At 42.5% G+C, this 25,843-nt stretch overlaps 1 protein-coding gene across 2 annotated transcripts in view; it reads left to right on the forward strand.

Moving 5' to 3' along the window:
* The window catches only part of LOC148504015 (la-related protein 6-like), a 58,510-nt gene that overhangs the window by 11,025 nt on the left and 21,642 nt on the right, over positions 1 to 25,843 (forward strand). Inside the window, exon 2 of one of the 2 annotated variants that reach the window (XM_088448883.1) lies at positions 23,181 to 23,382. The exons of the other annotated variant lie outside the window; for it this stretch is intronic. The gene's annotated coding sequence lies outside the window, so the exon portion shown is untranslated. The remainder of the gene's footprint in view (positions 1 to 23,180; positions 23,383 to 25,843) is intronic. 2 annotated transcript variants of the gene reach the window in all.

Below are 25,843 nucleotides of genomic sequence, written 5' to 3' on the forward strand. Positions count from 1 at the left end.
CATAAAAGAACATTTCAAATGCTCTTGAGTGCTTTTTTTTTGTAAATACTATATACATGTATAAATAATAATAGAGATATAGGTATATATAATTTCTTTTTCTGTAGCTCAACCCCCAGTAGCCCCTCCAACAGTTCCTAAATCTATTTTTCCATAAAAAAATCCTGCCCCTCTATCAGGGGTGTTTTAAGAGAGGAGGGGACCAGTGTGCACTCCTCGTGCGGGGCACCCTCCTCTCTTCCTGGTGGCTGGCAGACGACTGACGCGGCTGGCCAGCCACCGGAGCATTTGTAGGCTCCGGGCACTAGTGTGCATGCGCAGAACACCGGAAAATGGCCACAGCGAGCATTTTTCTAGTGTTCTGAGCAGCAGTGACACCCGACACGGGACCTCGGACCAGTGGCGTAACTAGTGTATTTGGAGCCCAGGGCAAATTTGAAAAGGAGCCCCCCCCCCAATTTGCGCAAAAAAATGGGCGTGGTCACTTAAAAATGGGGCGTGTCAACATGACCCCTTTTATTTTCACAGTGAACATTCCTATCCATATGCACCTTAACCCCAGTAGTACCCCTTATACAGTACCCCCAGTATGCAGTTGTGGTCCCTCTTATGCAGGCCCATAGTAGTGCCCCTTATACAGTATCCCCAGTAGTGGTCCTCCTTATACAGCCCCCAATTAATTCCCCTTACTCAGTACCCCCAGTAGTGTTCCCCCTTATGCAGTGCCCCATGTAGTGTTCCCCCTTATGCAGTGCCCCCAGTAGCAGTCCCCACAATGCAGTGCGCCCATTAGCGGTATCCCCTTATGCAGTGCCCTTTATATGGTGCCCCCAGTAGTAGTCTCCTCCCGCCCCCCCTATACAGTGCCCTTTATATAGTGCCCCCCAGCAGTAGTCCCCCCCCATTGCGGTTTTCCCAGTAGTGTTCCCCTTATGCAGGCACCCAGTAATGATCCCCCCTATCCAGTGCCCCCTGTAGTGGCCCTTCCTATTATTGCCTCCAGTAGTGGTCCCCCGAGTGCAGTGCCTCTAGTAGTAGGCCTCTTTTATAATGCCCCCAGTGGTGGTTCCCCCCCCCCAAGTAGTCCCCAGTAGAGGTTCCCCCTCCCGATTAAGTGCCCCCAGTAGTAGCCCCCCCCCCCAGTAGAGGTCCTCCCAATAATGGTGCCCCCAGTAGTAGCCCCCCCCAAGTTGAGGTCCTCCCAATAATGGTGTCCCCAGTAGTAGCCACCCCTCACCCGTTGTGCCCCCAGTAGAACAGATAGGTTAAAAAAAATATATATAAAAATATACTTACCTGAATCCACGCTGCTGCTGCTCCGGTCCGCGACGCCGCTCCCGCCGCCGCCGACAGTCCTCCCGGGCTGGCGCGCTCAGCATTATGGGACTGACGTCATGACGTCTGTCCCATTACCCACTGCAGGAGCCAGACGGAAGTCCGGGTCTTGCAGTGGCTGCTGCAGCAGTCAATGACAGTCTATCTGACTCTCATTGGCTGCTGTTTAACACATGCATCGCTGGCGGCGATGCGTGTTATGCACAGCCTGAGCCCGCCTCCTAGTGCTATTGGGCAAGCGCTCAGGGGCAGGGAGCGGGCTCAGGTGTGCAGCACAGGACCGGCGCTGGAAGCCTAGCGCCGGTCCTGTGTAAATGTGTAGCGCTGACCGCACTCATTGTGGTCGGCGCTATACTGACTAACGCGGGTGGGCCGTTACCGTGGCCGGCGGCGCGCTGCCGGTCCAACGGCACCCGGGGCACGCACCCCGCTCGCCCTGTCCTAGTTATGCCACTGCCTCGGACAGGCAAGTTTAAAAAAAAATGAGTGCAGAGTGTGTGGGGCCCCCCTGCACCCATTATAGATACGTCACTGCCCTTTATGGATCTACCAACCCAGACTGGCAAACACCAGTAATGGCTACTCTGAAATCACGGGATTCCCTACGGTGGTTTTTCCCCGAATAACCAGCACTTGGCAGAAAGCACATGTGCTAGTTAAAAAAAAAAAATGGGGGTACTCTCAAACATTTTATTTTTATACAGTGTGGGGGTTTTTTTTAACAGAAGTAGGTAGACAATGTTTGTCTATTTCAGTCACTTCAGTTGGAGAAAATGTTATAGTTGGCTGGTCTGATCGTTAAGATGTTCTGAGTTGCAAAGTGTGTGCCCAGAGTGTCCAAAGGACGATACTGGCTGCAGGGTGCTGTTCCAGTCACCATACTAGCCAGATGCAGGGGCCATCGTGCAGAGACACTCTCACACAAAGCGCCCTGCGCCTTGTATGACAGCACACCCCTAGCTATGTTTCGTGTTAAGTGCAAATAGCTTTGAAATTGGTGGTATAGAGTGATACAGAAATGTCAGCTACATGTACCCTTTATCTATAAAGAAAGTTTGTACAGATTTCAGAATTCAAATTATCTACAGTATAAAACCTACCATTAAGTGACTAACTATAGGACCTGCAAAAACATTTTTATATTGATAAATTACACATATTGTAGAATGCTATGCTATTGATATTACGATTTGATTAGGCCAATACTTCTCCTGCACACTTAACAATATTTTTTTGGTGGTCAAATGCTTCTAGTCCGGTGTTTTTAATTAAAGCAGAATCACACTGTGTCTGTTACTATTGTACACTGGCTTGCAAAATGACCACTTATTCTTCCCCATAGTTAAGAATTTTTTTAAATAGACTTTACTATATGACATCAGATTTTAAAACTATCCTACAAACATACTTTACACTAATATGGGGCTCCCTTTATGCATAAAATTGAACAGTATGATCTTAATTAAGTTTGGAGGCTCTTCAGATAATGAGATTGTCTCTCCAAGTGTCCCTAGATTTTTGTGTTTAATCTGTGGAACAATCATTAACGGTCTCTGCAGCTTATCTCTTATCACAGGCTTGCAGGCAGCTGCTAGGAGATTAATCACCTTAAAATATTTTGAAAACCTTTTAAATTTAATGATTTTAACATAAGTTTAATACATTTTCTCAGTTAATTGTTTTGGAATAATTAATTTGTTCATTGCATATTCATTTGTGTGCTGAGGGCAACTTGACAGTATTTGCATTACAGTAGGAACTAATCTGAAATTGTGGAAAGTGACTTGGAGTAAAGGTTACATTTGGGGCAATTGTCTTGTGAATTTTTGTGTTAAATTTTTAACGGGGAGCCTGTCCGATTACGACAGTTATGTGTATCCCTATTGTTTTAGAGGTATTACTCAATATTTGGGAAGCTCAGACTTGTCTGTCCATTGAAATTGCTAAACAGGTGTCTTGTGCTCACTATTTCTGACTGATTTAGGTAAGTGGTGGAATTGTTGCTGCAGGGAGTTGCCACCCTCCTGATGGGGCTTAATTGCACACGTGCCAGACCCCCCAGGTGCCCAAATGAGGTTGGAGTGATTTTCTGCCCCTGTTTAATAAATTTTGTTTAGATGATGTTTTGCTTTGTGATGATTATAAATGAAGTTCTATATTACCTATTTGGCAAGCCACTATTTATATTTGCTGAAGGTAATATGCCACAATAATGTCCGTTATGAGCAGCATCATTGACTGGCTTGGCTAGGCCTAACAAGGCTTTTGATATTCTGGCTTCCCTTATAATGGCAAGTGAAGCATACTTCACATTTTATAACTGGGGGTTAATGTTAAGAGAAAGAGGCCCACTAAGGAACAGGGGGGGAAGATTTTCAAAGTTTGGAGAAAGAAAGTGGAAAGCGATAAAGTACCGACCAATTGGCGCCTGTCATTTTCCATACAATTGTAAATACAGATGTGCACGGACCCCGTGTTTTGGTTCGAAATAATTGTCATGTTTTTGCTTTTGCCAAACCACCCTCCCGTGTTTTTGTTTTAATTTTTTTTTAATTTTGGCTCTGGAATTTTTTATTTTTTTTAAATTTAAAATAAAATTGATAAAAAAAAAGGTAATATCATGTAATTTGGGCCTGTTTTTGTTCCTACAGTATTATAAACCTCACTAACATTAATTGCCAGTCATTTCTAGTCAATTTTGACCACCTCACACAGAGCTCACAATGATGTTTTCAGTTTTCATCAATATAGGCCAAAGGCTGAAGCGAGCTGGTTGGCTAAACTAGACAGAGCAGCGGAACAAACGCACAGTAGTTTAAAAGAATATAGGACATTTATGAAACATGGCACACAGCAGTGGCAGACAGGATGGCAGTTTAATAAACTATAAAAATGTTTGTCATCTATGCAAAAAGACAGTCATCAATGCCCCCAAACAGCCCATAATGAAAAGAAAAGCGGTGCATGATGGAATTTTCCTTGAGTCTGCCCACCCAACTTTATGTTCTATATTATAAAGGACATGCATATTTTAGTTTAGAAAACTAAGCAGTTCAATGACAGGGACTGACACTTTTGTGGCTGAAGTTGTTTGTGTGTTTGGGCCTCCACAAAACAAGCTACCAATGGGCTTAAGGCAGATAACAATGTTGTTGTTCATATCTACACTGGGAAGATGCTATCATCCTCCTCATCCTACTCACCCTTATCTGTGTTAACATCATCACACAATATTGCCTCATCCCCATTGGAATACACAGTTACAGAAGTCTCTGTAGTTTGTTGAAATTGGCGGCAAAGGTCTTCCACATAGAATTTATAGTAAATTTTTTTTGAACATGAGTTTTTCCACATTTTTAGGAAGTAGCCTCCAACGCTGATCACTCACAAGGTTCCTGCCTTTTCTAAACACTCTTTCCAAGTACACTCTTGATGGTGGGCAGCTTAAGTACAACAAAGCTAGTTTATACAAGGGGCTCCAAATTTCCTTTTCCTTCACCCAGTAATCAAAATGACTGTGTGACTTGTTAACTTGTACATTGTCATTAAAATAATCCTCCACCAAGGGGGGCGTGGCCTGACCTTTGAGAAAGATGGATGCACACAGCCTGAGCTCCCGCTGATCAAGGGGATTATCCAGCTCCTGCCACAGCTTGGCGGCTGATTTTCGCCCACCATACCCACCAATATACTGCCTGATCGGAGGTGCGGGGTCGCGGAATCGGGCAGTGAGTTTTCACGCTGCCACGGGTTGCAGCCTCCAAGCACACTTCAAGCCGCGACATCGATTTCCGGTCGCCTCCAGACGGGACTCACAGCTGCCACACACGCTGCACATTAAGGTACCCCCTCTTCCTCCACCCTGCAGTGATACCCCCGCGACTTACCTCCACCATCCTGCGGTGATCCTCAGGATCCGGAGTTACCCTCCGGTGCGTGTCTTGCAGTGGGTCTGAGAAGAGACGCCGGAGCCATTTTGGAGAGTGCTGGGAGCAGTGCACTGGCCATGGCTCACGGTTCAAGAGCAAAACATTTGGAGACGGGAGGTTCATTAATCTCTTTGTTCTCCCAGCTCTCGAGACAGACTCTTGATGAGTCCTTTCCTCCACATCTGGTGCATGCTGCTTACTTTTGGCCCCAGTTTGCTACACACTGCACAGGCCCGCTATTACTATCTGACATGTTGTAAAAATCTGCAGGCCCTGAACCTTTGGCGGGATATGGATTAGATCTATATTGCAACTCCATTGCCTCCCCGACCATATGTTAACCGCCATTTAGGTGTTTACGACCCCCTCTTTATTTGACATATCTCCTGCTGAGTGTCTCCACTGTATGTAGAAATTCTTCCCTCCGCTGATGCCAGGAAAATCAAGTCAGAAACAACTGGGGAGACAGACGCAGGGATTCCACTATGGCCGCTGTCATTGAGCCGCAGGTGAAAGACTCTAACTTAAAATCTTCCGACTTGATCTCTACTAAACCTGCACATTCTAACCCTGAACAGCCTATAAGTTATGCATCAATGGTGCAGGCTATAAAAGACACAATGGGTCCGATGCTGCAAGATCAAGCTACCATCTTTACACAGGCTATAGCTGACATTAAGTCTAATGTTACACGGGTGGAGACACTTGTGGCCACAATCAAAAATAGAGTGGGGGTCAACTTCCATGACATACAAATTCTTAAAAGTAAATGTGAAACGCTGGAAAAATCTAACCATCAGTTATGTAGCAAGATTCACGACCTGGAAAATCGTTCCAGAAGGAACAACCTGAGACTAGTAGGACTTCCTGAAACTTTCAAGGGAGCTGCCTTGTTCCATTTTCTACGTCAGACTCTCCCTGAGTTGTTGGGACTGAGTGATATTGGCTCTGATCATGTGATTGAATGAGCGCACGTCTAGGGCCTATCAGAGACACAGGTTCGAATAGACCTAGAGTAGTCCTCTTCAAAAGCTTAAATTTCACACATAAAGAAGCCATCTGGTCCGCTTCTCGACGTAAATGCAATTTGGTGTGGGAAAATACCAAGCTATTTTTGTTCCAGGACTATTCTACCAAGGTTACCAGAGCCCGTAAAAAGTTCAATCCAGTGTGCTCTCGGCTAATAATGGATGGGCGCAAGTTTGCACTACTATTCCCTGCACGCCTTCGGATGTTTGATGGCTCCTCATATCAAGATTTCTCTACGGCAGCAGATGCAATGGCATTCCTATCGGAAGAAGGTGACGCTGTTCAAGCATCCTCACCCGTCCATTCTGCTTCTTCAGAGGGATGACCTAGAGACTACCTCCAATATATTCAGTAGAGGTGCATAGTGAATGGGATAAATGCTATCATTTTCATACTTGTTTCTTTTCAGTTGGCGTATATTAACGTTCTTAGAAGTATATATGATAAATGTCAACACCAATATTATAGGGTCGTGGCAAGCTAGGAGTATAATGTGTTATTTTGCTCTTTTTCTTTTTTCTTTTCCTTTGCCTGAGGTTTTGGGTATTAGTACTAATTAGGGGTGTGCACCGGCCACTTTTCGTGTTTTGGTTTTGGATCTGGATCTTTCTTCGTGTTTTGGATCTGGATTGGTTTTGCCAAAACCACCCTTCCGTGTTTTGGGTTCTGGGTTTTGTGTTTTGGATCTGTATTTTTTTTAAAAAAAGCATAAAAACAGCTAAAATCACAGAATGTGTTGGTTTTTCTGCTCCTATGCTATTATTAACCTCAATAACCTTAATTTCCACTCATTTCCAGTCTATTCTGAACACTTCACAACTCACAATAGTGTTTTTATGTCCAAAAGGTTGCACCGAGGTAGCTGGATGACTGTGCTAAGCGACATGAGTGGGCGGCACAAACACGTGACCCATCTAGGAGTGATACTGCAGTGGCAGACAGGATGGCAGTTTGAAAAACTAGGCCCCAAACTGTACATAATGCAAAGAAAAAAAAGAGGTGCAAGATGGAATTGTCCTTAGGCCCTCCCACCCACCCTTATGTTGTATAAACAGGACATGCACACTTTAACAAAGCAATCATTTCAGCGCCAGGGTCTGCCACACAACTGTGGCTGAAATGATTGGTTTGTTTGGGCCCCCACAAAACAAGCTGGCAATTAATCTGTCTCTGCACAAACTGGCTCTACGGAGGCAAGCTGTCATCCTCATCCTCCTCATCCACCGATTCCTCACCCTCTTCTGTGTTGTGTACATTCTCATCCTCACAGAGTATTAACTCGTCCCCACTGGAATCCACAACCACAGGTCCCTCTGTACGTTCTGGAGGCTGGTCTCCCTGGAAGAGTTGATAATTCATTTTTATGAACAATATCTTCTCCACATTTTGTGGAAGCAACTTCCTACGCCTTTTGCTGACAAGGTTCCCGGCTGCACTAAACACTCTTTCGGAGTACACACTGGAGGGGAGGTAACTCAGGTAAAATAGAGCCAGTTTGTACAGGGGCCTCCAAATTGCCTCTTTTTCCTGCCAGTACAGGTATGGACTGTCTGACATGCCTACTTGGATGCTGTCACCAATGTAATCCTCCTCCATTCTGTCAATGGTGACAGTATCATATGTAGTGACAGTAGACATGTCAGAAATTGTTGCCAGGTCCTTCAGTCCAGACCAGATGTCCAAACTTGGTCCTGCCTGCCCTGCATCACCGCCAGCGGGTTGCTTAGGATACCTAAGTTTTTTCCTGGCAGCCCCAGTTGCGGGAGAAAATGAAGAAGGAGCTGTTGACCTGTCATGTTCCACTTCAGCTGACAGTGTTTTCACCAGCAGGTCTTTGCACCTCTGCAGGCTTGTGTTGGCCGGAAAGAGAGACACCACATAGGCTTTAAACCTAGGATCGAGCACGGTGGCCAAAATGTAGTGGTCTGATTTCAACAGATTGACCACCTTGGAATCCTGGCAAAGTGAATGACGGGCTTCATCCACAAGTCCCACATGCCGATCGCAATCGCTCCGTCTTAGCTCCTCCTTCACTTTCTCCAGCTGCTTCTGCAAAAGCCGGATGAGGGGAATGACCTGACTCTAGCTGGCAGTGTCTGAACTGACTTCACGTGTGGCAAGTTCGAAGGGCTGGAGAACCTTGCACAACACGGAAATCATTCTCCACTGCGCTTGAGTCAGGTGCATACCCCCTCCTTTGCCTATGTCATAGGTGGATGTATAGGCTTGAATGGCCTTTTGCTGCTCCTCCATCCTCTGAAGCATATAGAGGGTTGAGTTCCACTGTGTCGCAACCTCTTGCTTCAGGTGATGGCGGGGCAGGTTCTAGAGTGTTTGCTGGTACTCCAGTCTTCGGCACGCAGTCGCTGAATGGCGAAAGTGGGCAGAAATTTTTCGGGCCACCCAAAGCGTCTCCTGCACGCCCCTGTCGCTTTTCAGAAAATTCTGCACCACCAAGTTTATTGTGTGAGCAAAACATGGGACGTGCTGGAATTTGCCCAGATGTAATGCCCGCACAATATTGGTGGCGTTGTCAGATATCACAAATCCCCAGGAGAGTCTAAGTGGGTTAAGCCACTGGGTGATGATTTCCCTCAGTTTCTCTAAGAGGTTGTCGGCGGTGTGCCTCTTACTGAAACTGGTGATACACCGCGTAGCCTGCCTTGGAATGAGCTGGCGTTTCTGAGATGCTGCTACTGGTGACGCTGCTGCTGTTGCTGCGTAAGGTGATACATCTACCCAGTGGGCTGTCACAGTCATATAGTCCTTAGTCTGCCCTGTTCCACTTGTCCACATGTCCGTGGTTAAGTGGACATTGGGTACAACTGCATTTTTCAGGATACTGAGGACACTTTTTCTGACGTTTCTGTACAGTCTCGGTATCGCCTGCCTAGTGAAGTGGAACCTAGACGGGATTTGGAACCGGGGACACACTACCTCCATCAATTGTCTAAATCCCACTGCACTAATGGCAGATACCGGATGCACGTCTAACACCAACATAGCAGTCAAGGCCTCAGTTATATGTTTTGCTTCAGGATGACTGCTGTCGTACTTCATCCTCCTCGCTAAGGACTGTTGGAGGGTCAATTGTTTAGTAAAAGTAGTGGTGTTCCTACTTCCTCTCTGGGATAATGAACACCTCCCAGCAGCAGCAAAAGCAGCAGCGGCAGCAGGAGGCGTAGCAATGCAGGATCCTCCGGAGGAATCCCGGATAGGAGAGTCAGTCATGCCAGTGACATGGCCTGCAGGACTACTTCCGATCCTGACTAAGGAGGAAATTGACGAGGAGGGAGTTGACTGTGTGGTTTGCAGGTGCTTGGATACAACAGGACAACGGGATTTAGGTGTCCCTGGACTGCTTAAGGTCTTAGCCAAAGTTTCTGAACTTGACAGTAACTTTTTATGAACGCACTGCAGGTGCCGTATAAGGGAGGATGTTCCTAGGTGGTTAACGTCCCTACCCCTACTTATTTCACCTTTACATATGGTACAAATGGCAAGACAGTTGTTGTCCGGATTTGGATAGAAATATTGCCAGACCAAAGAGGTGGATGTTTGGTCTTCTGCCCAGGCATGACCGTGATGGGCTTTTTCATCCCACGGACAACAACTGTCTCCCCCGGAGCCTGATTTAAACAAACCACATCACCATCAGAATCCTCCTCGCCAACTTCCTCCTCAGCGCCAGCTACACCAGTATCCTCATCCTGTTGTACTTCAACAGTGACATCTTCAATTTGCATATCAGCAAGTGGACTGTGGGTGCTCCTTTCAGCACTTGCAGGGGGCGTGCAAATGGTGGAAAGAGCCACCTCTTCCCGTCCAGTGCTGTTAAGGTCAGGCATCGCAACCGCCACCACACTTGGACTCTCCTTGGGGATTTGTGATATCTTCTTAGAACGCACAGTTCTTTGCTGTGCTTTTGCCAGCTTAACTCGTTTGATTTTTTTTAGCGGGAGGAGGGCTTCCATCGTCATGTGAAGCTGAACCACTAGTCATGAACATACTAGTCATAGGGAAAGACCTTAGCCGTTCCTTGCCACTCTGTGTCATAAATGGCATATTGGCAAGTTTACGTTTCTCTTCAGATGATTTAAATGTTTTTTTTAAGGTTATTTTCCTGAACTTTGTCATTTGGCATTGTATGTGCCCTCTACTATGACATTGGGCATCGGCCTTGGCAGACGACGTTGATGGCATGTTATCGTTTATGTCATGACTAGTGGCAGCAGCTTCAGCACTAGGAGGAAGTGGTTCTTGATCTTTCTCTATTTTATTTTTATCGGAGAAAGTTTGGTCCTCCATTTATGTTATATCGATTTGATATATACGTGTGGCTAAGGCGCACACAAACACAGAAAATATTTTTTTATTTTTGCTGGAGAGTAGTGCACTTTGTGGCTTACACCACCCTTTAAGAAATGAGCCAGCCGGCTCTTTACTTATGGGACACAGGCGCACGCTTGGCGCTGCTCCTTTGTAGATACACGTGCAGCCAAAGTGCACACAATTCACAAACGCAGAAAATATTTTTTTATTTGGGTTATAGTGTACTTTGGGGGTTACAGCACCCTTTAACGGTCAAGCCAGCCGGCCCTTTATTTATGGGACACAGGCGCACGCTTAGCACTACTTTGTTGATGCACATGCGGCTACTGCGCACACAATTCACAAACACAAAAAAATATATTTTTTTATTTTGTTTGGAGTGCCCTTTGGGGGTTACAGCACCCTTTAATGGACAAGCTAGCCAGCCTTTTACTTATGGGACACAGGAGCACGCTTGGCGCTGCTCCTTTGTTGATGCACGTGCAGCCACAGTGCACACAATTCACAAACACAGAAAAAATATATTTTATTTTTTTTAGCACTTGGGGGGAGCACCCCTGATGGACAGAGCACCCCCTGGACAACACTACAGCACCCCTTTAGGACTGGGACACTGCATAGGACATTGGAGTGGACACAGCCCCTATGGACAACTGACTGCACAACACAGTCCAGCCAGCCCCTATGGACTTTGGAGTAGTGGTCACAGCCCCTATGGACAACAGCAGCACAGCACAACACTGCACTACACTACACTACACAGCCCAACCAGCCCTAACTCCCACCCTCCCTTTTCACTGTCCACAGCCGAGTGAGAAAATGGCGCTGACGCGGGTACCTTATATAGGATCCAAAACCCGCGAGACCCGGAAGGCGGGATGATGACGTTTTGCCTCGATTTCAGATCTGAGTCAGGTGGGAAAAGTCGAGCCTGACTCGGATCGGCCTCGGATCGGGGGGGGTTCGGATTTCAGAAATCCGAACCTGCTCACCCCTAGTACTAATGATGTCGGAGGTTCTAGTGCGTTGCCCGAGGGCATCAGTTATAGATTGCCTCCCTTTGGAGGTTAATTAAATATGTTTTTCTTTTGTCTTTAATTTGTTGAACGTCCTTTTTCTTCCCCCCCCCCCCCTTCCCCTCTCTTTCCACTTCCGAACCCACCCCACTCCCCCAGACTTGATGAGGATAATGTACTTAACATGCAGCACACAATTTTTGAGAATACACCAAAGCTTACTTCTTCCAACCTGGTATATGAGACAACCTTTAGTAGTGATACTAGTGTGAGACCTGATTTATCTCTTACACAATGGGCTCCCTGAACATTGGCTCATGGAATCTAAGTGGTTTGCATTCGCCTATTAAAACGAATAGAGTGTTTACATATATTCGCAAACTACACGTTGACTTGATCATGTTTCAGGAAACCCATCTATTCGAGCCGGAGGTAAATAAATTGAACATGTTCCAATATAAAGTTCTTGCCGATGCTTCTATCACTTCCAAGGCGAGAGGTGTGGTGGTATTACTATATAAACGGCACTCCTATGTGATACATTCTTCTGTCCTGGACCCAGAGGGCCGTTTTGTAATAATTGATGTGACTATAAATAGTACTAGATACAAAATATGCAATATTTATGCCCCTAATGTACAGTCAGGTCCATAAATATTGGGACATTGACAGAATTTTCAGATTTTGGCCTCTATTCACCACCACAATGGTTTTGAAATGAAACAAACAAGATGTGCTTTAACTGCAGACTTTCAGATTTCATTTGAGGGTAATTACATCCAAATCGGGTGAACGGTGTAGGAATTACAACAGTTTCAATATGTGCCTCCCACTTTTTAAGGGACCAAAAGTAATGGGACTATCAACTCAAAATCTATTTCATGGACAGGGGTGAGCTATTCCATCGTTATTTCATTATCAATTAAGCAGGTAAAAGGTCTGGAGTTGATTCTAGGTGTGACCTTTGCATTTGGAATCAGTTGCTATCAACTCTCAATATGAAATCCAAAGAGCTGTCACTATCGGTGAAGCAAGCCATCATTAGGCTGAAAAATCAAAACAAACCCATCGGAGAGATGGCAACAACATTAGGTGTGGCCAAATCAAGAACACTCTCCAGGAGGTAGATGTATATGTGTCAAAGTCAACAATCAAGAGAAGACTTCACAAGAGTGAATATAGAGGGTTCACCACAAGATGCAAACCATTGGTGAGCCACAAAAACAGGAAGACCAGATTAGAGTTTGCCAAACAACATCTAAAAAAGCCATTACAGTTCTGGAACAACATCCTATGGACAGATGAGACAATGATCAACTTGTACCAGAGTGATGGGAAGAGAAGAGAAGGAAAGGAACTGCTCATGATCCAAAACATACCACCTCATCAGTGAAGCATGGTGGTGGTAGTGCCATGGCGTGGGCATGTATGGCTGCCAATGGAACTGGTTCCCTTGTATTTATTGATGATGTGACTGCTGACAAAAGCAGCAGAATGAATTCTGAAGTGTTTCGGGCAATATTATATGCTCATATTCAGTAAAATACTTCAGAACTCATTGGACGGCGCTTCACAGTGCAGATGGACAATGACCCGAAGCATACTGCAAAAGCAACCAAAGAGTTTTTTTAAGGCTAAAAAGTGGAATGTTATGCAATGGCCAAGTCAATCCTCTGACCTGAATCTGATTGAGCATGCATTTCACTTGATGAAGACAAAACTGAAGGGAAAATGCCCCAAGAACAAGCAGGAACTGAAGACATTTGCAGTAGAGGCCTGGCAGAGCATCACCAGGGATGAAACCCAGTGTCTGGTGATGTCTATGCGTTCCAGACTTAAGGCTGTAATTGCCTGCAAAGGATTTGCAACAAAGTATTAAAAAGTGAAAGTTAGACTTAGGATTGTTTAGTTTGTCCCATTACTTTTGGCCCCTTTAAAAAGTGGGAGGAACATATAGAAACCGTTGTAATTCCTACACCGTTCATCTGATTTGGATGTAATTACCCTAAAATTAAATCTGAAAGTCTGCAGTTAAAGGACATCTTGTTTGTTTCATTTCAAAGCCATTGTGGTGGTGAATAGAGGCCAAAATATGAAAATTATGTCAATGTCCCAATATTTATGGACCTGACTGTATATGACAGATCTTTTTTTCAAAAAATTCTTAGTAAACTAAGCTCACCTACTGGGACCAGGTTTATAGTGGGAAGAGATTTTAACATGGTATCATCACCAATTCTAGACAGGCAAACATTTAAGACACGCCCCACTAAACCGCCTAAAATAGGTATTTCATCCTTTGAACAACAATTAGATCTTCTAGATATATGGAGAACGCTGCATCCATTAGAAAGAGAATACACATGCCTATTGGCTGCTCACGGCTCACTTTCTAGAATCGACTATTTGTTGATTTCGATTAATCTTTTCCCTAAGGTACAAGAGGCGCATATTGAGACGATATGTATTTCCGATCACGCATTGATTCGGGTCACTATTCTGGAAGAAGTTGACAAAGGTCCTTATAGGCAATGGAAATTCCCCACGCACTTGGTCAACTCAATAGCATTTAGATCCATGCTGGAAGCAGCCTGGCAAAAATATAAAAATGATGACGAGCACAGGCTTACAAATTCTACCCTGTTCCGGCAAGCGTCCAAAACAGTAATAAGAGGTGAAATAATATCTTATGTTAAGCAACATACGAGGAATTACTATAAAAATTACCATAAAGCCCAACTGGAACTAACTGACGCTTTCCAAGCATACGAATTAACACTTTCTCCCATACAAAAAAGAATTTACCTGGATAAAAAATTGATTTTTGATTCCATTGTGTCGAACTATCATGATGGATCTCAATATATATCAGATTTTAAATTTCACAAATTTGGCAACAAAACAGGTTGTCTACTTTCCAATCTGTTACGTGGCCCTCGCACAACAAATTTCATTCAATCCCTAATAGATCAAGAGGGTAATCAAATACACATCGGTGCACAAATATCTGAAACTCTTAGGACGTTTTACTCAGATCTGTATGCAGACAGTCAGATGGACTGACACACAAAAAGATAGGTTCTGGGAGGATCTACACTTACCTCAAATCAGTCAAGAAGTTGCGGAAAGTCTGAGTACCCCTATTACGTTATTGGAACTCACTAGAGCTATACGCTTACTCAAACCCAATAAAGCTCCGGGTCCTGATGGCCTTACCGGAGAATATTTAAAAATTCTCTTTCCCCAATGTGGAGACACTTTATTAGAAATGTATAATGATATCCTTCAAAATAAGTCCTTACCACTTTATTTTAACAGTGCTATTCTTAAATTACTCCCAAAGCCAGGAAGAGATCCTGAACAACCAGGGTCTTATGGAGCGTACACACGGTCAGATTTGTCAGACTTGTCAGATTTGTCAGATGAACGACTGAACGATTAAACGATTTGAACGATTTGGACGATTTGACCAAAGTTTTGAACGATTGAACGATTTTTGACTGCATTAAAATGAATGGAATCGTCCAAGTCTGACTGCAAACCCATCAGATGTCAGATATCGTTATCTGACAAACGGGAACGCGCATCGTTGATCGTCCATCGTTCAGGCATGTCAGATATGAACGATTTTCCATCAGATATGAACGACTGAACGATTTTTAAATCGTTATCGTCCATATCTGAAGAAAAAATCTGATCGTGTGTATGCACCATTACAGACCTATCTCTCTACTAAATTTGGATTATAAACTATTTACAAAGATTTTGGCAGATCGTCTTAAATTGTGTCTTCCATCAGTAATACATACAGTCCAAACTGGTTTCATCATGGGTAGACACTCAGTAACCAATATCCGGAGAGTTATTTCAATTATGCAGGGATTAGAACTCAGGGGAGCCAGGGGATGCCTTTGCTTCTTTCTTTGGATGCCGAAAAAGCATTCGATTTGCTAACATGGGATCATCTTTTCGAATCTCTTAAGGCGTTTTGGATTCCCTGAAAATTTTATAAATCTAATTTCTGCTATTTATGCTAGTCCAACAACCCAGATAGCCTGCAATGGTTATCTTTCTCATCCTGTTGCGATAGGCAGAGGGACGAAACAGGGATGTCCGTTGTCCCCCTTGCTGTTCGCATTAGCACTGGAACCTCTGGCTGTCACCCTAAGGAGAGACAAGCGGTTCTCAGGTATCAGAATAGGAACGGTGGAGTCCAAGTAGGCTCTATTTGCGGATGACATGATGCTGTTTCTCTCTCGTCCAGATATTTCTCTACCCGCAATTTTAGAAAACATTGAACGCTTTGGATCCTTCTCGGGATACAGAGTTAATTTCCACAAATCTGAGTTATTATATTTGGGAACAAACCCCCCTTTCTATCCCACCCACAATTTGCTCCCAATTCATAAGATCGCAGAACACTCTAAATACTTAGGAATTTACATTCCCGAAATAACCTCTAAAATATACAGCTGTAATTTTTCCCCAATGCTCTCAAAAATCAATAAGCAATTGGAGGATTGGCGTGACCTTCCTTTGTCTCTAATGGGACAAATAGCGGTCCTGAAGAGTATAATCTTCCCAAAAATTGCTTATTTGATTCAAATGCTTCCTATAGCCCTTACCCAACTTGATATTAATACTTACGCAAAAGCAGCCTCCAAATTTTTGTGGCGCGGCGGGAAGACCAGAATAGCTTTGGCTAAGCTTAAAAGCAATAGAGGGAGGGGTGGTTTGGGTATCCCGGATCTGAAAGACTTCGCAGAGGCTGTGTTTTATAAATATGTGTTAGATTGGTGTCTTGAACATAATATATATACGGATCAATCTCTAGAAACTGAACTACTCTCTCCCTTTGCTCTAAGTGCCCTTTTGCACACGCCTAAACCCAAACTCCCCAATTTAATTTTAGAGAATATTATTTTCCGAGACACCTACAAGGCGTGGTGGGCCATCAATCGGAGACTCAACCGAAGCACCAGCTCTACAAAATACAACACTCTTTGGGGTAACCCTATGTTTAGCCCGAGCTTAGAAAACTTCCACTTCCTCGTCTGGAAAACTAAAGGTCTTGCAAAAGTCAAAGATGTTTTTGACCCAGGGTGCACGCTTGTTACGTTTCAAACTCTAAAAGAAAAATGTAATCTTCCTAATTCGCAATTCTTTATGTATCTTCAAGTCAGACACTTTGTTCAACATATACCTCCTGCTCTGAAAGACCCAGCTGCAAAGGATACATTAGAATCCATATTCACGTTCACAATTCAAAATCATTACAAAACCAAATTCTTGTATACTGAATTCATTTCATCTAAAGCAAACTCTCTATGGCACAAATGTGCGGTGAGGTGGGCTATGGATATCCCTGCAGTAAATTCTCCTGAAATTCTTTTGAGATATTATGAGAACACCTTGAGAATCTTACACTCAGCTCGCCTACAAGAAGTCCATGTGAAGATTCTACACAGAGCTTACATTTCACAAAGTAGTAGAGCTCATATGGTATTAGAAGAGACAGGACCAGTGTGTGAAGTGTAGAGCCTCTAAAGCCACCTTCTGGCACAATATATGGGAATGTGGTCGCATCCGCAAATTTTGGGATAAACTTATGTGCTTTATAAATGATTTGCTATCATTAAGTCTACTAAAAGACCCTTTAGCCTTAATTTTGGCGAATTTTAGTAATTCGGATTTATCCCCACAGTAATACCGCTCCTTCCGACAATAGTGACTATCGCTAAGAAAGCTATTCTCATAAATTGGATGGTTAAAATGCCTCCCTTTCTTGGTGATGTCAAACGTATGTTACTTCAATTACTCTATTTTGACCGGCGTGACACTCTCCCAGATATAGAGAGGGATGTAGAACGTTTTCAAAGAAAATGGGGACTTTATATATCACATTTGGATGGCACTACTCAATCCCATATAAATACCATTTTTGAAACCACAACGTGGTACTTATACCAGCGGCTGACTTAGTTCATATGACGCGACTGTGTCAAACAAGAGATTTGAAAAATTTGGTTGTCCTCTACTATAGAAGGTTCAACCTTTAGAAGCACCTAGAATTATGGGTACTTATTCCCCCCCCCCTTCTCTGTCCTGCTTCTTTGTCTTTCTACCCCTTCGTTGTGATTAGTGTGTGTGTGTATATATATATATATATATATATATATATATATATATATATATATATATATATATATATATATATATATATATATATATGTGTGTGTATAGAATTTTTTTTTTTTTTAGTTTTTGTACTATTTTGTTATTGATATGTATTTCTTTACTCAACAAGATACCAGAACTTTTTAAAAAAACCTCAGTCTTTACAATTTCTGTATGTTTTAGGAGATTGGAATTCCCTTTAGAGCTCTCTATTACTACATTGTTTAAATTCATTTGTGGTCAGGCTGAGATATTTGGTAATTGTCTGTCTAAATTCTGGTCGAATTTTTCTGCTTTATTCACTATGTTTGTATTTACTCTGTCATATTTAGTGACTACTTTTTGTCATATTTGTGCGAGTACTTTGTTAGTACTTTTTGTTCTTTTTTGTCAGAAAAACTAAAATAAAAAGACGTTTGAAAAAAAAATAATCCTCCACCATCCTGTTGATGCTTCGTGTATCAGATTTGAATCATGGTAGAGGTGTCAATAAATGTGGGCAATTTGTTTAAGCCTCACCAGATGTCAAAATGATGTTTCACTTTGGTGCGCTGTGTTGATTCATCCTGCACATTCCCAGGTCTCTTGAAAAAGGTCAGTTTTTACTTGACAGCAGTATTTGCTGGAGAAACTGAAGCAGGAGACATTGTTGTTCTGTGCCATTTGAGCAGACAACTTGCTGGCCAGGAGCTCTTTGCTTCTTTTAAGATCTGTGTCAGTTGGAAAGAAAGACATAAGCTGGGAGCTAGCTGATGTTGGACTGCTTGTTATTGTTTCCAGATTTTTTTCAGCTTTTTCCTAAATCTTAGCATGAACTTGCTGCAAATTACATAACCGAGAGAAGGTTCCTAGATGGTTAATGTCCTTACCTCTACAGATAGCCTGACAAATGTTTTCAGGATTTGGGTCAAAATTATTCCACACAAGAGGTGGCTTTTTATGGTCTTTTGCCCAGGGTTGACAATGGCCTATTTATTACGGACAAGAACAGCTGCCACTGGTGGATGACTTATTTTGACACAAACAACATCTTCATTAACATCAGATACACAAATATCCCCTCACTCTGTTGCACTTCCACAGTAGCATCCTCAATTTCTGTCACCATCTTGCTACTAATCCTCACATTTGCAAAGGCTGCAGAAATGGTGGAAGGAGGCTTCTCTAAGAATACAGGAGCTGATTCAGAGCAGCTCGCATGATGTGTATGCAAATTGCATAGGCAGTGCAATCACACAGCAATGCATTTGCACGCCCAGTATTTCTTAGACAGCAATCACATAGTGTATGCAGACACCCACCAGCCTGTCTTAAGAAGCCCACTTGTGCACGTCATGTCCGGGAAGTGAATGCAACCATCTGTACATCGGATGCGATCGCAGGTTGATCATACCCTGCTGCAAGCACTGCGAGCACTTCAGTGTAAAAACAAGTCAGGTGACGTGTACTATGATGCTGTCTTTTAATTATGCACACCTCTAAAACACTGTTGAGATGCTGAGGCATGCCTGCATTTGCACGTCCACTCCCCCGTTTTTAAAGGCTAGCCCCTGTTACCACCTACAAACTGCTTCCCATGTCTCTCACTCTGCTGGACAGTCTATGCACAGCGAGCGAACACATTGTGAACTTTCGTGCGCACAATGCATACACACTGCATACCATCGGCAGCAGCGAGTTGCATCTTAGCGAGCGAGTCTGAATGAGCTCCACAGTGTCAAAAATGTTAGACTGACACACAGCACTCATGGACACACTTAGAGGTAAATTTACTAAGATGGGAGTTTTATTTTAGAAGTGATATTTCCCATAGCCACCAATCAGATTCTACTTCTCATTTATCTAGCACCTTCTAGAAGATACCTGGAATCTGGTTGCTATGGGCAACATCACTTAAATAGAACTCCTCAGGGATTTGTGAACACAGGGCCTGATTCATTACGGTTTGCACCTGCGATTGCGCACGCAGACCCACTCCGAAAATATGCTAATTTTTGCAGTCGCAATCCTGTAGCAGCCTAACATAAGGACGCCCACTTCCCCGTACTCTCATCCATAATACTTAGCAAAACCGTTAAACCATCTGTAACATCGAGTACCATAGGAGCCTCACTCACAATTACACTATCAGACCTTTCTCAGAAATTGCTAACCTCATCGCATGCAGTGAGAGCTCAAGCTGCATATACCATCGCAGTGGCTAATTTATGCACGCCCCTGTAACGGCGTTCAAATGCACTGACATACCTCTGTTTTGCCGATGACCCCGTCACCACCCGTAAATGGTCTCGCAGTGCCACTAGTATAAGCTGGATGGCACCCTAATAATGTTATATTAACACGCAAGCTTTGTATTAGATTTTTTAACAGTGCATGAACACACAACAAGCTGCATCACAGTGCTCCTAGTATAAGGGTGGCACCCTATTAGTAATGACGACATTAACTTTTAATCCTTTTTTTGTTTTGTTTGTTTTATAAAATGCCTACTGGGGCACTTTTTGATAAGGCCATTGTGGACCGCAGTACTGTTTTACTTATTTGTGCCTGACAGTGCTGCACAACGTGCCTCTAATCTTTTTATTTTTTTGTTTTAGAAAAAGTGCCTGAGTATGCTTTATTTAGTAACAAATGACAACACAGTGCTGCAGTCCACTTCTATGGCATTTTTTTTTCCATGGAAACTGAACCTCTACTGAAACTCTACTGTATAATGACTGTTAAAAGCTGATTGGTTAGTACTTTATCTCCCCCATAGTCTTTCAACAGAAGGGGAGTGGCCAGGAAGACAAGGAACGCAACAGGCAAAATATGCTGTCTATTTTCAAACAGCTGTTTGGGCTTTTAAAAACAAGATAAAGTAAGGGGCAGAATGTAGTGCTTTGATTAATATAAGAAATGTATACTGGAGAGCGTTCCAACAGTATCCAAAAGAAATTGTCTTGGTTTAGTCCAAATCTTCATGAACCTCAGCAGAGTTGGAGCTTTGGACAACAGTCTCCAGACCTTAATGAAGGATGGACATTTTCCCTAGTTCCTTCAAATGAGAGAGGCAAAGTTTTTTTTCTCTAGACTGTACCATGTCAGAAAATGTCAATGCCAGACCTTTTCACGTGGAATTAGTGAATTATTTGAAAGAGTTACTCAATTTTTAAGGAGTATTGAGTCCGTTATTAATTTATTTGCAGACCCGAAAGAATAATTGTGTGATGATATATTAGAGTATGCATGTTTTTCTCACGTGTGAATCTAAAACTAATTCAACCAAATCAAACCATTCCACATATCCTTGGTTTTCTGTAGGATGGATTCAGTGAAGGTCTCATCCACACTCAAGGTACATGTATCAGGATTGAGTGCCTTATTGGTTACCAAATTTTCCTCAGAAGATTTGCTCCCTTGTGGCTCTTGGCTCTACAATCTAGTGCTTAGTACTTTAATACCCCATTTCAAACCAATAGAGGAAGTGTGTGAAATGCGATTAACCAGCACTATTATGCAAATCTTTTTTATTTTATTTATTTTTTTAAATCCATAAGTACAAAGTGGTTGTAATCCAACCTTCTTGCCAAAAGTTACATCTACATTTCACAACAACCAGGAGGTTGTATTACCATCATTTTACCTACAGCAGTGAATGAAAGGATAGGAAGCTGCATTCACTAGTTTTATTTTGAAAAACACTATGGGCCGTATTCAATTGCCGGTAAAAAGCCGCTCTCGCCGGTGACATTTCGCCAGGCGAGAACTTTTCCCCGTATTCAATCCCAAAGACTTTTCGCCGGTACAAAAAGTCTGCGCCTTGTAACCAGCTGGAAAGATTTGCCTCTGAAAGGAGGCAAAAAAGTGCAGAATTGGGGGTTTGGGGTGAAAAGTTGTGGCAGCACCCCTGCAGTCTTGAAACACTCCCCCAAAGGTAAACTGCATAAAAAAAAGTTGGAAAAATACTTTAGAACACCCCAAAAATTTACTTTTGTTTTTGGGGCAAAAAAGTTTGAAGTTGGGGGACAAACTTAAAAACTAGCAAAATAGACTCAAGGGAGTCCCCCAAGTATGCCCCAGGTGTTTTTTTGATTGCAGGTGTTTGCTGGAGGTGTGTTTTTTATGTTTTTTAAAACCATTACTTTAGCGAATTTTAACCATGCTTGCACCCATTTTCATGTACCCCAAACTTGCTGGGACTACTTATTTTTACCAAAAAAAAAGCTAAATGCTGTTTTTCACCACTTGTGCAAAGATGCTAAATAGCACCAATTGAGAGCATTTAAGCACCCCAAACACCTACAGCAGGGCTATTTGGGGGTGTTCATAGTGATCCCCCATGTCAGTGCATCTTTTGGGGGGTGTTAGGCTGTTTTCCCCAAATCTGACAGCACTTTTCGCCTATTTGAGTTTTGCCAGAACGCGTTTTCGCGTCCTTTGCAATTTAATAGGGCGAAAAGCGGTGGCAAGTGCGATACTTTTCTGGAGGCAAGACTAGCGATGACGGCGGAAAGTACACCATGCCAGAAGTCTGGGACTTTTCGCCGGCAATTAAATACGGGCCTATGAACGGAATGTGAATTGCAGTACATTTTGCCACTTATCGGGTACATAGCATCGTTGATTATGCCGATATGTACTTAGAAATGCGAATAAATTTGCAAAGGACCGCTCTTAATGAGCACTGTTCTTTGTGATAGGTAGATGCTAGAGGGACTTACAGGTTTATTACCCAGAAGTCCCTCTGGTCATATTCTGAACGGCACATGTCGCTGTGGGAGATAAGGGGAGGGATCTGATTGGATCCCTCTTGGAAGGAATCAGATGAGAAGCCCATATGCTTCTATTGGGTAATGAATGCGATCTATTCTGGGTCCCAGCTTGGTACATGGAGCAAAACCTCAGAAACAGCCATTTTTGGAATTTTGGCCGCATATTCATGCTTCCCACCTCTACCTGCATGCAGAATATAGAGTTTCAAGTATACAGAACAACTATTTGTAATTCCAATAGGACCTTAGAATGGTCATGTCACTCAAAGCAAGCCAATTTTAGATTGATCTGAGAAGTAATCATGCAGACATAAAATAGCGGCCAGTGATACGGAGAGGCCACTCATTATGAGCAGTGGCAACATCTTGGCCCTGACTTTGCAAAGTACAGTTTGATGCAATACAAATTAAATAGCGATCATATAACCTGCGCTTCTAAATGACCAAATGGTGATAGGTAATCTGGGACTGCAGATCAAGATAAGTCTGGAGTTGTGAACTCACAAGGCCAATCACAGTGTACCCAGAAAATAAATATAATGTGCATATAGTGAAGTACAGTTTAATATGGCATATACATAAAAACAAGTGAATAATGAATCACACAGGGATCCCCAAGGAGGCAACAAAGATGACGTTTACCGGATCCGTGCAAAAAGGAGCATGTGGTTTTAAACATCAGGGAAAGTCCCGGTCACTTCACTGATGCAGCTCCCAAGCCTGGGTCCGTGTCAATCGTGATCCCCGTCAGCCACTAAGGTTTCCGTTCTACCGACACGTTTCGACCCCCGTTCTGGAGTCTTTTTCAAGGTAAGTTCAAATGGTAAGTGTGCTTCCCCAGTTCCCTATCCCTTAAAAACCCCCCTTATCCAATCGGATCGGCGCCGGCACAGCTGATCTCTATACAGAAATCGACTACAATGTCCATGATCCTTTGCTGCGCCAGCGCCGTCCGCATTCCTATCCCACGTCACTTCCGGTATTGCCTTGGCAACCGGATCTGCTCCTCATCACCTTGTGTCACGTGATCTTCCAGTGAAAAATAACGAGCATTAATTGTGACTTTTTATACTTTTATTTATTCGTCAACTTTATTTCTTGACATTAATTTTTGAATATAACAATGATGGAGTTAATTATGATGCGAGGAGCTTGCTGTTTGCCATTGTCATGACAACGAATGAGGACATTACTATTTGCCATACAAATATCCCGGATGTGACGTATCGGAAGATCACGTGACACAAGGTGATGAGCAGAGCAACAACCCGTATGAGTCCGTGTGGAAAAAAATCAGGTGTAAATGATACTGACCACTTGTACCCCTTGTATTTTCTTCACACTTTTTATTATACATTTGCTTGGTCAGTATCATTTACACCTGATTTTTTCCACACGGACTCATACGGGTTGTTGCTCTGTGACCTACCATAGTTATTTTGGGTTTAAGCACCTATTGCTGATTATGTTAACCCTATATGTACAATAGCACTTAATTTGTATTAAAGGATTTAATGGTCCTGATCTGATATTTATAGTACTACACTTTTATATACATTGTATAGGTGATTTATTGCAGATATTTTGTACAGGTTTTGATATGTGTTCATGTTTAAATCATTTTGTTTATATGGTGTAATTGTGTGTCTAATTGCATAGATATTACCAAAAACGTACCATTTAATGACATTACAATAAATTAATATATGTCTAGGGAACCCAGCATAATATTTTCAATTGGTTGCTTATGTATAAAGAGTAATTATTTATTACCTTGTATTAGCAACAATCAACTTAGAGGACACCTATACATATGCACATGTTATTGTTAGCCCTGTGGTAATTACTAATCAGCAGCTATTATTGTATATCTCTGCATTAATTTAATAGTTATTTATATATAACTCTCTTATATTTTTGTGTCCTCTCTATTAACTGATGACAATCTCAATTAGAGTAACTCTCTCATTGGGGGTCCAATGCTCTTTTGTAAGACCCCCAACAGCAGAAGCGAAATATTGAGTAACGTTGCGGTTATTCTGTTGTTTCTAAGGGTCAAACCGTTTCCAGGTGATCTCTCACTCCCTACCGATGACTTGAGGTCAAATAGGGAGAAGTAGAATCTAGAGAAACGGCATCTTTACCTTGACTATTCTGATATTTCACATTAATGAGAGCACTATAAATACAAACTGGTATTTTCTCTAATGATGCCATAGAGGCTATATATATGTATTATTTTTATTCTTTATTTCGCCATTATCTTTGATGTTTCGATACATCTCTAATTATGTTCTGTGATATTTTTTTGATATTTAAGCTATGTTTATTGTGCATCTGGCCTTAGATGCATTATTAATCAGGACTTTATATTTTTTTATTTTCATTTTGAATAAACTCTCTCCTTTTTTATGTCTTTATACTTTTTTGTTATTCATATTTTTTCACATACTCTCTATGTGAGACATACCATATTTTGATTTGTGTTATCATACACAGCTGCCGGTAATAATATATTATATTTTTTATTGAATAGTTTTTTAATAAAAGTCATGTATTAATTTATTAATATTTTCTAAAAATAAGAGTGCTCACCAAATAGAGTTTTTCCTTCTTTTTCCTGTTTTGTCCTTGTTGCCTAACTCTAGTGAGCACCACCACTATATTGTGTATCATTTTCTGGTTTCAGATATTTATTGATAAGAATAGTGGTACTAATAATTATCTTGTCATATGCAGTCAGTGCGACGATTTCCCATTTCCCTCAGACCCACAACTATGGGGAAATCTAACTCCCATATATATAATATCCTTAACCCACCACTATACTTTATTCACTATAGACACTAGCTCCCCCACTCTCATCACTTGTCCAATACTAGGCATTGTGTACAACAAGCAAAAGCAGAAGTGGGGGACACTTATGTGTCTTACTTTTACTTATTCTAATGTAATATGCTTTTTTTGACCTGCCTGCTGAAATGTTAAGTGGACTGTTTTTTTTTTTTTTTCTCTCACTATAGCAGACAAGGACGCGAACCTGCGTCATTTTAAATAATCACTGTTAGGGTTGCTATACTGTATCTATGCAGTCCTTCCTTACTAAATGTACAAATTGAGGATAACTTCCTAAAATCTGCTATCATAAGTGTGATTATTGTGGCAACAGTAAATTGAACTGAGTGAGGTTAGGCTAGGGGGAGGGAGGGTTAGGGTTAGGCACCCCCGGGGGGGACTTGGGGTTAGGCACCCCCCCCGGGGGACTTAAGTT

The sequence above is a fragment of the Taudactylus pleione genome, unplaced genomic scaffold (genome assembly GCF_031769625.1).
Source record: "Taudactylus pleione unplaced genomic scaffold, aTauple2 ptg000471l, whole genome shotgun sequence".
Taxonomy (NCBI): Eukaryota; Metazoa; Chordata; class Amphibia; order Anura; family Myobatrachidae; genus Taudactylus; species Taudactylus pleione.